The following is a 16,063-nucleotide window of genomic DNA, read 5'->3' as shown; positions in this document are numbered from 1 at the left end:
TTCACAGGAGCCTATAGGCACAGATGTCCTGTCACCCTAGACCCCGCCCTCCATGCATGCAGGCCCAGATTTACCTCACAGGAGCCTATAGGCACAGAAGTCCTGGCACCCTAGACCCCGCCCTCCATTCACAGGAGCCTATAGGCACAGATGTCCTGGCACCTTAGACTCCGCCCTCCATTCACAGGAGCCTATAGGCACAGATGTCCTGGCACCTTAGACTCCGCCCTCCATTCACAGGAGCCTGTAGGCACAGATATCCTGGCACCTTAGACTCCGCCCTCCATTCACAGGAGCCTATAGGCACAGATGTCCTGGCACCTTAGACTCCGCCTCCATTCACAGGAGCCTGTAGGCACAGATGTCCTGGCACCCTAGTCTCCACCCTCCATTCACAGGAGCCTATAGGCACAGATGTCCTGGCACCCTAGACTCCACCCTCCATTCACAGGAGTCTATAGGCACAGATGTCCTGGCACCCTAGACTCCACCCTCCATTCACAGGAGCCTATAGGCACAGATGTCCTGGCACCCTAGACTCCACCCTCCATTCACAGGAGCCTATAGGCACAGATGTCCTGGCACCCTAGACTCCACCCTCCATTCACAGGAGTCTATAGGCACAGATGTCCTGGCACCCTAGACTCCACCCTCCATTCACAGGAGCCTATAGGCACAGATGTCCTGGCACCTTAGACTCCGCCCTCCATTCACAGGAACCTATAGGCACTGATGTCCTTGCACCTTAGACTCCGCCCTACATTCACAGGAGCCTATAGATACAGATGTCCTGGCTCCTTAGACTCCGCCCTCCATTCACAGGAGCCTATAGGCACAGATGTCCTGGCATCTTAGACTCCGCCCTCCATTCACAGGAGTCTATAGGCACAGATGTCCTGGCACCCTAGACTCCACCCTCCATTCACAGGAGCCTATAGGCACAGATGTCCTGGCACCCTAGACTCCGCCCTCCATTCACAGGAGTCTATAGGCACAGATGTCCTGGCACCCTAGACTCCACCCTCCATTCACAGGAGCCTATAGGCACAGATGTCCTGGCACCCTAGACTCCACCCTCCATTCACAGGAGCCTATAGGCACAGATGTCCTGGCACCTTAGACTCTGCCCTCCATTCACAGGAGTCTATAGGCACAGATGTCCTGGCACCCTAGACTCCACCCTCCATTCACAGGAGCCTATAGGCACAGATGTCCTGGCACCCTAGACTCCACCCTCCATTCACAGGAGCCTATAGGCACAGATGTCCTGGCTCCCTAGACTCCGCCCTCCATGCATGCAGGCCCAGATTTATATCACAGGAGCCTATAGGCACAGATGTTCTGGCACCCTAGACTCCGCCCTCCATGCATGCAGGCCCAGATTTACCTCACAGGAGCCTATAGGCACAGATGTCCTGGCACTCTAGACTCCGCCCTCCATGCATGCAGGCCCGGATTTACATCACAGGAGCCTATAGGCACAGATGTCCTGGCACCCTAGACTCCGCCCTCCATGCATACAGGCCTGGATTTACATCACAGGAGCCTATAGGCATGGATGTCCTGGCACCCTAGACTCCGCCCTCCATGCATGCAGGCCCGGATTTACCTCACAGGAGCCTATAGGCACAGATGTCCTGGCACCCCTAGACTCCGCCCTCCATGCATGCAGGCCTGGATTTACATCACAGGAGCCTATAGGCACCGATGTCCTGGCACCCTAGACTCCGCCCTCCATGCATGCAGGCCTGGATTTACATCACAGGAGCCTATAGGCACAGATGTCCTGGCACCCTAGACTCCGCCCTCCATGCATGCAGGCCCGGATTTACATCACAGGAGCCTATAGGCACAGATGTCCTGGCACCCTAGACTCCACCCTCCATGCATGCAGGCCTGGACTTACATCACAGGAGCCTATAGGCACAGATGTCCTGGCACCCTAGACTCCGCCCTCCATGCATGCAGGTCCGGATTTACATCACAGGAGCCTATAGGCACAGATGTCCTGGCACCCTAGACTCCGCCCTCCATGCATGCAGGTCCGGATTTACATCACAGGAGCCTATAGGCACAGATGTCCTGGCACCCTAGACTCCGCCCTCCATGCATGCAGGCCCGGATTTACCTCACAGGAGCCTATAGGCACAGATGTCCTGGCACCCTAGACTCCGCCCTCCATGCATGCAGGCCCGGATTTACATCACAGGAGCCTATAGGCACAGATGTCCTGGCACCTTAGACTCCGCCTTCCATGCATGCAGGCCCGGATTTACATCACAGGAGCCTATAGGCACAGATGTCCTGGCACCCTAGACTCCGCCCTCCATACATGCAGGCCTGGATTTACCTCACAGGAGCCTATAGGCACAGATGTCCTGGCACCCTAGACTCCGCCCTCCATGTATGCAGGCCTGGATTTACATCACAGGAGCCTATAGGAACAGATGTCCCGGCACCCTAGACTCCGCCCCCCATGCATGCAGGCCCGGATTTACATCACAGGAGCCTATAGGCACAGATGTCCTGGCACCCTAGACTCCGCCCTCCATGCATGCAGGCCCGGATTTACATCACAGGAGCCTATAGGCACAGATGTCCTGGCACCCTAGACTCCGCCCTCCATGCATGCAGGCCAGGATTTACATCACAGGAGCCTATAGGCACAGATGTCCTGGCACCCTAGACTCCGCCCTCCATGCATGCAGGCCAGGATTTACATCACAGGAGCCTATAGGCACAGATGTCCTGGCACCCTAGACTCCGCCCTCCATGCATGCAGGTCCGGATTTACATCACAGGAGCCTATAGGCACAGATGTCCTGGCACCCTAGACTCCGCCCTCCATGTATGCAGGCCTGGATTTACATCACAGGAGCCTAGAGGCACAGATGTCCTGGCACCCTAGACTCCGCCCTCCATGCATGCAGGCCAGGATTTACATCACAGGAGCCTATAGGCACAGATATCCTGGCACCCTAGACTCCGCCCTCCATGCATGCAGGCCCGGATTTACATCACAGGAGCCTATAGGCACAGATGTCCTGGCACCCTAGACTCCTCCCTCCATGTATGCAGGCCCGGATTTACATCACAGGAGCCTATAGGCACAGATGTCCTGGCACCCTAGACTCCGCCCTCCATGCATGCAGGCCAGGATTTACATCACAGGAGCCTATAGGCACAGATGTCCTGGCACCCTAGACTCCACCCTCCATGCATGCAGGCCAGGATTTACCTCACAGGAGCCTATAGGCACGGATGTCCTGGCACCCCTAGACTCCGCCCTCCATGCATGCAGGCCAGGATTTACCTCACAGGAGCCTATAGGCACAGATGTCCTGGCACCCTAGACTCCGCCCTCCATGCATGCAGGCCCGGATTTACCTCACAGGAGCCTATAGGCACGGATGTCCTGGCACCCCTAGACTCCGCCCTCCATGCATGCAGGCCAGGGTTTACCTCACAGGAGCCTATAGGCACAGATGTCCTGGCACCCTAGACTCCGCCCTCCATGCATGCAGGCCAGGATTTACATCACAGGAGCCTATAGGCACAGATGTCCTGGCACCCTAGACTCCGCCCTCCATGCATGCAGGCCCGGATTTACATTACAGGAGTCTATGGGCACAGATGTCCTGGAACCCTAGACTCCGCCCTCCATGCATGCAGGCCAGATTTACATCACAGGAGCCTATAGGCACAGATGTCCTGGCACCCTAGACTCCACCCTCCATGCATGCAGGCCCGGATTTACATCACAGGAGCCTATAGGCACAGATGTCCTGGCACCCTAGACTCCGCCCTCCATGCATACAGGCCTGGATTTACATCACAGGAGCCTATAGGCATGGATGTCCTGGCACCCTAGACTCCGCCCTCCATGCATGCAGGCCCGGATTTACCTCACAGGAGCCTATAGGCACAGATGTCCTGGCACCCCTAGACTCCGCCCTCCATGCATGCAGGCCTGGATTTACATCACAGGAGCCTATAGGCACCGATGTCCTGGCACCCTAGACTCCGCCCTCCATGCATGCAGGCCTGGATTTACATCACAGGAGCCTATAGGCACAGATGTCCTGGCACCCTAGACTCCGCCCTCCATGCATGCAGGCCCGGATTTACATCACAGGAGCCTATAGGCACAGATGTCCTGGCACCCTAGACTCCACCCTCCATGCATGCAGGCCTGGACTTACATCACAGGAGCCTATAGGCACAGATGTCCTGGCACCCTAGACTCCGCCCTCCATGCATGCAGGTCCGGATTTACATCACAGGAGCCTATAGGCACAGATGTCCTGGCACCCTAGACTCCGCCCTCCATGCATGCAGGTCCGGATTTACATCACAGGAGCCTATAGGCACAGATGTCCTGGCACCCTAGACTCCGCCCTCCATGCATGCAGGCCCGGATTTACCTCACAGGAGCCTATAGGCACAGATGTCCTGGCACCCTAGACTCCGCCCTCCATGCATGCAGGCCCGGATTTACATCACAGGAGCCTATAGGCACAGATGTCCTGGCACCTTAGACTCCGCCTTCCATGCATGCAGGCCCGGATTTACATCACAGGAGCCTATAGGCACAGATGTCCTGGCACCCTAGACTCCGCCCTCCATACATGCAGGCCTGGATTTACCTCACAGGAGCCTATAGGCACAGATGTCCTGGCACCCTAGACTCCGCCCTCCATGTATGCAGGCCTGGATTTACATCACAGGAGCCTATAGGAACAGATGTCCCGGCACCCTAGACTCCGCCCCCCATGCATGCAGGCCCGGATTTACATCACAGGAGCCTATAGGCACAGATGTCCTGGCACCCTAGACTCCGCCCTCCATGCATGCAGGCCCGGATTTACATCACAGGAGCCTATAGGCACAGATGTCCTGGCACCCTAGACTCCGCCCTCCATGCATGCAGGCCAGGATTTACATCACAGGAGCCTATAGGCACAGATGTCCTGGCACCCTAGACTCCGCCCTCCATGCATGCAGGCCAGGATTTACATCACAGGAGCCTATAGGCACAGATGTCCTGGCACCCTAGACTCCGCCCTCCATGCATGCAGGTCCGGATTTACATCACAGGAGCCTATAGGCACAGATGTCCTGGCACCCTAGACTCCGCCCTCCATGTATGCAGGCCTGGATTTACATCACAGGAGCCTAGAGGCACAGATGTCCTGGCACCCTAGACTCCGCCCTCCATGCATGCAGGCCAGGATTTACATCACAGGAGCCTATAGGCACAGATATCCTGGCACCCTAGACTCCGCCCTCCATGCATGCAGGCCCGGATTTACATCACAGGAGCCTATAGGCACAGATGTTCTGGCACCCTAGACTCCTCCCTCCATGTATGCAGGCCCGGATTTACATCACAGGAGCCTATAGGCACAGATGTCCTGGCACCCTAGACTCCGCCCTCCATGCATGCAGGCCAGGATTTACATCACAGGAGCCTATAGGCACAGATGTCCTGGCACCCTAGACTCCACCCTCCATGCATGCAGGCCAGGATTTACCTCACAGGAGCCTATAGGCACGGATGTCCTGGCACCCCTAGACTCCGCCCTCCATGCATGCAGGCCAGGATTTACCTCACAGGAGCCTATAGGCACAGATGTCCTGGCACCCTAGACTCCGCCCTCCATGCATGCAGGCCCGGATTTACCTCACAGGAGCCTATAGGCACGGATGTCCTGGCACCCCTAGACTCCGCCCTCCATGCATGCAGGCCAGGGTTTACCTCACAGGAGCCTATAGGCACAGATGTCCTGGCACCCTAGACTCCGCCCTCCATGCATGCAGGCCAGGATTTACATCACAGGAGCCTATAGGCACAGATGTCCTGGCACCCTAGACTCCGCCCTCCATGCATGCAGGCCCGGATTTACATTACAGGAGTCTATGGGCACAGATGTCCTGGAACCCTAGACTCCGCCCTCCATGCATGCAGGCCAGATTTACATCACAGGAGCCTATAGGCACAGATGTCCTGGCACCCTAGACTCCACCCTCCATGTATGCAGGCCCGGATTTACCTCACAGGAGCCTATAGGCACTGGTGTCCTGGCACCCTAGACTCCGCCCTCCATGCATGCAGGCCAGGATTTACATCACAGGAGCCTATAGGCACAGATGTCCTGGCACCCTAGACTCCGCCCTCCATGCATGCAGGCCAGATTTACATCACAGGAGCCTATAGGCACAGATGTCCCGGCATTGCAAAGGGAGAAACAGAGGTGTGTGCATCTAACCAGTTTCACCTGACTTATATACTGGCTGCCTCAAGTCTATTGACTCATTCAAATTTGAAATTTAAGTGACTTTCGTCTAATTAAAATGGCAGAGCGTTGCAAACTGCAATCGCCTACCAGTAGTGCAGGATCTAGGGCTAGCTCCCTGACATTCCTGCAGGAGTTGGCCCACGCAAATACTTGCATCTCAACAGGGGCGCCGCGTGTAGGCCTCCTTGTACCCCCAGGAAATGAAGGGCAGCGCAAACGCCCCCACAAAGCATCCACTGCCCGGGAGCGCCACAACTGCCCCCCACAGGGGGAGGGGCGAGAACGCATGAACGGCATACTCCCCAGACGCGGCCTACGCCCGGAGAGGAGTATGCAACGCTCTGCCATTTTAATTAGACGAAAGTCAGTTAAATTTCAAATTTGAATGAGTCAATAGACTTGAGGCAGCCAGTATATAAGTCAGGTGAAACTGGTTAGATGCACACACCTCTGTTTCTCCCTTTGCAATGCAGTATGTTCTTTTTTCTTGGGGGTGTTGGTGTGGGGGGGGGGGGCGCGGATGGGTCCCCCGGCAGTAGTGTTGCACCGGGGGGTGTGTCTGTGTCCCCCCCCCTCGCCCCTTTTTGGTGTGTTTGCTCCCAGGATGCGCATATGCACCACAGGTAAGCAATATTCGTAAGGTTAGGGCATCTATCCTTTGGGGGGCAGCGTGGACGGTTCTCTCCGGGCGTAGGCCGCGTCTGGGGAGTATGCCGTTCATGCGTTCTCGCCCCTCCCCCTGTGGGGGGCAGTTGTGGCGCTCCCGGGCAGTGGATGCTTTGTGGGGGCGTTTGCGCTGCCCTTCATTTCCTGGGGGTACAAGGAGGCCTACACACGGCGCCCCTGTTGAGATGCAAGTATTTGCGTGGGCCAACTCCTGCAGGTATGTCAGGGAGTTAGCCTTAGATCCTGCACTACTGGTAGGCGATTGCAGTTTGCAACGCTCTGCCATTTTAATTAGACGAAAGTCAGTTAAATTTCAAATTTGAATGAGTCAATAGACTTGAGGCAGCCAGTATATAAGTCAGGTGAAACTGGTTAGATGCACACACCTCTGTTTCTCCCTTTGCAATACAGATGTCCCGGCACCCTAGACTCCGCCCTCCATGCATGCAGGCCCGGATTTACATCACAGGAGCCTATAGGCACAGATGTCCTGGCACCCTAGACTCCACCCTCCATGCATGCAGGCCCGGATTTACATCACAGGAGCCTATAGGCACAGATATCCTGGCACCCTAGACTCCTCCCTCCATGCATGCAGGCCCGGATTTACATCACAGGAGCCTATAGGCACAGATGTCCTGGCACCCTAGACTCCACCCTCCATGCATGCAGGCCCGGATTTACCTCACAGGAGCCTATAGGCACAGATATCCTGGCACCCTAGACTCCTCCCTCCATGCATGCAGGCCCGGATTTACCTCACAGGAGCCTATAGGCACAGATGTCCTGGCACCTTAGACTCTGCCCTCCATGAACCTACAAACCCCACCGAACCATACCGGAAGTGTGCTGGCCCAGCTGTCACGCCTTCCTTACTTCCCTTGCCCATCATATGTAGCTCCAGGTGTCCCTTAGTATTATGTAGCCAGAGGTAGCCTCAGTATTTAGTAGCTACAGGTGTCCCCGAGTATTATTTGATAGCTAGAGGAGCCTCAGTATTATGTAGCTAGAGGTGCCTTTGATTGAAGGGAGATCTTGTCAGTGGAATGCAGAGAGCTGGGTGAGTAACCTCTCATTTACACACTGCTCAGGACTCTGTATAGGGAAGGGGAGAGGGAGGCGCTCGGGGTGGGTGTAGGTCGCATTTCCAGCATCAGGCGCCTGTAGGCACGTGCCTATACTGTAGAAGGAAAAGGATGACTGGGTCTCCACCTGGATTTAAGCCTGAAAGGCTACGTTTATTGTATCATAGTTAAAACACACATGACGTTTCGGCCTGAGGCCTTTATCAAATGCATTTGATAAAGGCCTCAGGCCGAAACGTCATGTGTGTTTTAACTATGATACAATAAACGTAGCCTTTCAGGCTTAAATCCAGGTGGAGGCCCAGTCATCCTTTTCCTTCTACAGTTCAGTGGTGCACCCTGATGGGATCCAGGTGTGAACTGGTTGACTCCCTGGTGAACACAAATTTAGCAGTGTGAGCTTGGGATCAGTCTTTTTCTACGGCACGTGCCTATACTGCCTTATGGTAAATCCGGCCCTGCCATCAAGCAATATCCAGATGGATTAACCTCCCTAGCGGTATTGACAGATATATCCGTCCATAGAAAACATGCTGTGAACAGTATAAACCTGCATACACATCACTACTCTCCTGCACTGTATACTAGACCCTCGCAGTACTGACATACATACACATCACTACTCTCCTGCACTGTATACTAGACCCTCGCAGTACTGACATACATACACATCACTACTCTCCTGCACTGTATACTAGACCCTCGCAGTACTGACATACATACACATCACTACTCTCCTGCATTGTATACTAGACCCTCGCAGTACTGACATACATACACATCAATACTCTCCTGCACTGTATACTAGACCCTCGCAGTACTGACATACATACACATCAATACTCTCCTGCACTGTATACTAGACCCTGGCTGTACTGACATACATACACATCACTACTCTCCTGCATTGTATACTGGACTCTTGCAGTACTGACATACATACACATCAGTACTCTCCTGCACTGTATACTAGACCCTCGCAGTACTGACATACATACACATCACTACTCTCCTGCATTGTATACTAGACCCTCGCAGTACTGACATACATACACATCAATACTCTCCTGCACTGTATACTAGATCTTCGCAGTACTGACATACATACACATCACTACTCTCCTGCATTGTATACTAGACCCTCGCAGTACTGACATACATACACATCAATGCTCTCCTGCACTGTATACTAGACCCTCGCAGTACTGACATACATACACATCACTACTCTCCTGCACTGTATACTAGACCCTCGCAGTACTGACATACATACACATCACTACTCTCCTGCACTGTATACTAGACCCTCGCAGTACTGACATACATACACGTCAATACTCTCCTGCACTGTATACTAGACCCTCGCAGTACTGACATACATACACATCAATGCTCTCCTGCACTGTATACTAGACCCTCGCAGTACTGACATACATACACATCACTACTCTCCTGCACTGTATACTAGACCCTCGCAGTACTGACATACATACACATCAATACTCTCCTGCACTGTATACTAGACCCTCGCAGTACTGACATACATACACATCAATACTCTCCTGCACTGTATACTAGACCCTCGCAGTACTGACATACATACACATCACTACTCTCCTGCACTGTATACTAGGCCCTCGCAGTACTGACATACATACACATCAATGCTCTCCTGCACTGTATACTAGACCCTCGCAGTACTGACATACATACACATCAATACTCTCCTGCGCTGTATACTAGACCCTCGCAGTACTGACATACATACACATCACTACTCTCAAGCGCTGTATACTAGACCCTCGCAGTACTGACATACATACACATCAATACTCTCCTGCACTGTATACTAGACCCTCGCAGTACTGACATACATACACATCAATACTCTCCTGCACTGTATACTAGACCCTCGCAGTACTGACATACATACACATCACTACTCTCCTGCCCTGTATACTAGACCCTCGCAGTACTGACATACATACACATCACTACTCTCCTGCCCTGTATACTAGACCCTCGCAGTACTGACATACATACACATCACTACTCTCCTGCAGTGTATACTAGACCCTCGCAGTACTGACATACATGCACGTGAATACTCTCCTGCACTGTATACTAGACCCTCGCAGTACTGACATACATACACATCACTACTCTCCTGCACTGTATACTAGACCCTCGCAGTACTGACATACATGCACGTGAATACTCTCCTGCACTGTATACTAGACCCTCGCAGTACTGACATACATACACATCACTACTCTCCTGCATTGTATACTAGACCCTCGCAGTACTGACATACATACACATCAATACTCTCCTGCACTGTATACTAGACCCTCGCAGTACTGACATACATACACATCAATACTCTCCTGCACTGTATACTAGACCCTCGCAGTACTGACATACATACACATCACTACTCTCCTGCCCTGTATACTAGACCCTCGCAGTACTGACATACATACACATCACTACTCTCCTGCCCTGTATACTAGACCCTCGCAGTACTGACATACATACACATCAATACTCTCCTGCACTGTATACTAGACCCTCGCAGTACTGACATACATACACATCAATACTCTCCTGCACTGTATACTAGACCCTCGCAGTACTGACATGCATACACATCACTACTCTCCTGCACTGTATACTAGACCCTCGCAGTACTGACACGCATACACATCAATACTCTCCTGCACTGTATACTAGACCCTCGCAGTACTGACATACATACACATCACTACTCTTCTGCACTGTATACTAGACCCTCGCAGTACTGACATACATACACATCAATACTCTCCTGCACTGTATACTAGACCCTCGCAGTACTGACATACATACACATCAATACTCTCCTGCACTGTATACTAGACCCTCGCAGTACTGACATACATACACATCACTACTCTCCTGCACTGTATACTAGACCCTCGCAGTACTGACATACATACACATCAGGACTCTCCTGCACTGTATACTAGACCCTCGCTGTACTGACATACATACACATCACTACTCTCCTGCACTGTATACTAGATCTTCGCAGTACTGACATACATACACATCACTACTCTCCTGCGCTGTATACTAGACCCTCGCAGTACTGACATACATACACATCACTACTCTCCTGCACTGTATACTAGACCCTCGCAGTACTGACATACATACACATCAGTACTCTCCTGCACTGTATACTAGACCCTCGCAGTACTGACATACATACACATCAATACTCTCCTGCACTGTATACTAGACCCTCGCAGTACTGACATACATACACATCAATACTCTCCTGCACTGTATACTAGACCCTCGCAGTACTGACATACATACACATCAATACTCTCCTGCACTGTATACTAGACCCTCGCAGTACTGACATACATACACATCACTACTCTCCTGCGCTGTATACTAGACCCTCGCAGTACTGACATACATACACATCAATACTCTCCTGCACTGTATACTAGACCCTCGCAGTACTGACATACATACACATCACTACTCTCCTGCACTGTATACTAGACCCTCGCAGTACTGACATACATACACATCACTATTCTCCTGCACTGTATACTAGACCCTCACAGTACTGACATACATACACATCACTACTCTCCTGCACTGTATACTAGACCCTCGCAGTACTGACATACATACACATCAATACTCTCCTGCACTGTATACTAGACCCTCGCAGTACTGACATACATACACATCAATACTCTCCTGCACTGTATACTAGACCCTCGCAGTAGTGACATACATACACATCACTACTCTCCTGCACTGTATACTAGACCCTCGCAGTACTGACATACATACACATCAATACTCTCCTGCACTGTATACTAGACCCTCGCAGTACTGACATACATACACATCAATACTCTCCTGCACTGTATACTAGACCCTCGCAGTACTGACATACATACACATCACTCCTCTCCTGCACTGTATACTAGACCCTCGCAGTACTGACATACATACACATCACTACTCTCCTGCACTGTATACTAGACCCTCGCAGTACTGACATACATACACATCACTACTCTCCTGCACTGTATACTAGGCCCTCGCAGTACTGACATACATACACATCACTACTCTCCTGCACTGTATACTAGACCCTCGCAGTACTGACATGCATACACATCACTACTCTCCTGCACTGTATACTAGACCCTCGCAGTACTGACATACATACACATCACTACTCTCCTGCACTGTATACTAGACCCTCGCAGTACTGACATACATACACATCAATACTCTCCTGCACTGTATACTAGACCCTCGCAGTACTGACATACATACACACCAATACTCTCCTGCACTGTATACTAGACCCTCGCAGTACTGACATACATACACATCAATACTCTCCTGCACTGTATACTAGACCCTCGCAGTACTGACATACATACACATCACTACTCTCCTGCACTGTATACTAGACCCTCGCAGTACTGACATACATACACATCACTATTCTCCTGCACTGTATACTAGACCCTTGCAGTACTGACATACATACACATCACTATTCTCCTGCACTGTATACTAGACCCTCGCAGTACTGACATACATACACATCACTACTCTCCTGCACTGTATACTAGACCCTCGCAGTACTGACATACATACACATCACTACTCTCCTGCACTGTATACTAGACCCTCACAGTACTGACATACATACACATCACTACTCTCCTGCGCTGTATACTAGACCCTCGCAGTACTGACATACATACACATCACTACTCTCCTGCACTGTATACTAGACCCTCGCAGTACTGACATACATACACATCACTACTCTCCTGCCCTGTATACTAGGCCCTTGCTGTACTGACATACATACACATCACTACTCTCCTGCACTGTATACTAGACCCCCGCAGTACTGACATACATACACATCAATACTCTCCTGCACTGTATACTAGACCCTCGCAGTACTGACAAACATACACATCACTACTCTCCTGCACTGTATACTAGACCCTCGCAGTACTGACATACATACACATCACTACTCTCCTGCACTGTATACTAGACCCTCGCAGTACTGACATACATACACATCACTACTCTCCTGCGCTGTATACTAGACCCTCGCAGTACTGACATACATACACATCACTACTCTCCTGCACTGTATACTAGACCCTCGCAGTACTGACATACATACACATCACTACTCTCCTGCACTGTATACTAGACCCTCGCAGTACTGACATGCATACACATCAGTACTCTCCTGCACTGTATACTAGACCCTCGCAGTACTGACATGCATACACATCAGTACTCTCCTGCACTGTATACTAGACCCTTGCAGTACTGACATACATACACATCAGTACTCTCCTGCACTGTATACTAGACCCTCGCAGTACTGACATACATACACATCACTACTCTCCTGCACTGTATACTAGACCCTCGCAGTACTGACACGCATACACATCAATACTCTCCTGCACTGTATACTAGACCCTCGCAGTACTGACATACATACACACCAATACTCTCCTGCACTGTATACTAGACCCTCGCAGTACTGACATACATACACATCAATACTCTCCTGCACTGTATACTAGACCCTCGCAGTACTGACATACATACACATCACTACTCTCCTGCACTGTATACTAGACCCTCGCAGTACTGACATACATACAGATCACTACTCTCCTGCACTGTATACTAGACCCTCGCAGTACTGACCTACATACACATCAATACTCTCCTGCACTGTATACTAGACCCTCGCAGTACTGACATACATACACATCACTACTCTCCTGCACTGTATACTAGACCCTCGCAGTACTGACATACATACACATCACTACTCTCCTGCACTGTATACTAGACCCTCGCAGTACTGACATACATACACATCACTACTCTCCTGCACTGTATACTAGACCCTCACAGTACTGACATACATACACATCACTACTCTCCTGTACTGTATACTAGACCCTCGCAGTACTGACATACATACACATCACTATTCTCCTGCACTGTATACTAGACCCTCACAGTACTGACATACATACACATCAATACTCTCCTGCACTGTATACTAGACCCTCGCAGTACTGACATACATACACATCACTACTCTCCTGCACTGTATACTAGACCCTCGCAGTACTGACATACATACACATCACTACTCTCCTGCACTGTATACTAGACCCTCGCAGTACTGACATACATACACATCACTCCTCTCCTGCACTGTATACTAGACCCTCGCAGTACTGACATACATACACATCACTACTCTCCTGCACTGTATACTAGGCCCTCGCAGTACTGACATACATACACATCACTACTCTCCTGCACTGTATACTAGACCCTCGCAGTACTGACATACATACACATCAATACTCTCCTGCACTGTATACTAGACCCTCGCTGTACTGACATACATACACATCAATACTCTCCTGCACTGTATACTAGACCCTCGCAGTACTGACATACATACACATCACTACTCTCCTGCACTGTATACTAGACCCTCGCAGTACTGACATACATACACATCAATGCTCTCCTGCACTGTATACTAGACCCTCGCAGTACTGACATACATACACATCACTACTCTCCTGCACTGTATACTAGACCCTCGCAGTACTGACATACATACACATCACTACTCTCCTGCGCTGTATACTAGACCCTCGCAGTACTGACATACATACACATCACTACTCTCCTGCACTGTATACTAGACCCTCGCAGTACTGACATACATACACATCACTACTCTCCTGCACTGTATACTAGACCCTCGCAGTACTGACATACATACACATCACTACTCTCCTGCACTGTATACTAGACCCTCGCAGTACTGACATACATACACATCAATACTCTCCTGCGCTGTATACTAGACCCTCGCAGTACTGACATACATACACATCACTACTCTCCTGCACTGTATACTAGGCCCTCGCAGTACTGACATACATACACACCAATACTCTCCTGCACTGTATACTAGACCCTCGCAGTACTGACATACATACACACCAATACTCTCCTGCACTGTATACTAGACCCTCGCTGTACTGACATACATACACATCACTACTCTCCTGCACTGTATACTAGACCCTCGCAGTACTGACATACATACACATCAATACTCTCCTGCGCTGTATACTAGACCCTCGCAGTACTGACATACATACACATCAATACTCTCCTGCGCTGTATACTAGACCCTCGCAGTACTGACATACATACACATCACTACTCTCCTGCACTGTATACTAGGCCCTCGCAGTACTGACATACATACACACCAATACTCTCCTGCGCTGTATACTAGACCCTCGCAGTACTGACATACATACACATCACTACTCTCCTGCACTGTATACTAGACCCTCGCAGTACTGACATACATACACATCAATACTCTCCTGCACTGTATACTAGACCCTCGCTGTACTGACATACATACACATCAATACTCTCCTGCATTGTATACTAGACCCTCGCAGTACTGACATACATACACATCAATACTCTCCTGCACTGTATACTAGACCCTCGCAGTACTGACATACATACACATCAATACTCTCCTGCACTGTATACTAGACCCTCGCTGTACTGACATACATACACATCAATACTCTCCTGCATTGTATACTAGACCCTCGCAGTACTGACATACATACACACCAATACTCTCCTGCACTGTATACTAGACCCTCGCAGTACTGACATACATACACACCAATACTCTCCTGCACTGTATACTAGACCCTCGCTGTACTGACATACATACACATCACTACTCTCCTGCACTGTATACTAGACCCTCGCAGTACTGACATACATACACATCAATACTCTCCTGCGCTGTATACTAGACCCTCGCAGTACTGACATACATACACATCAATACTCTCCTGCACTGTATACTAG

General features: G+C 50.7%; 1 protein-coding gene across 3 annotated transcripts in view; it reads left to right on the top strand.

The window, feature by feature from the left end:
• Positions 1-16,063, top strand: part of DNHD1 (dynein heavy chain domain 1) — a 445,323-nt gene that overhangs the window by 37,939 nt on the left and 391,321 nt on the right. The window lies entirely within an intron of this gene.

This window comes from Hyperolius riggenbachi, chromosome 2 (assembly GCF_040937935.1).
Source record: "Hyperolius riggenbachi isolate aHypRig1 chromosome 2, aHypRig1.pri, whole genome shotgun sequence".
Classification (NCBI taxonomy): domain Eukaryota; kingdom Metazoa; phylum Chordata; class Amphibia; order Anura; family Hyperoliidae; genus Hyperolius; species Hyperolius riggenbachi.
This window is presented reverse-complemented; position numbering and strand designations above follow the sequence as displayed.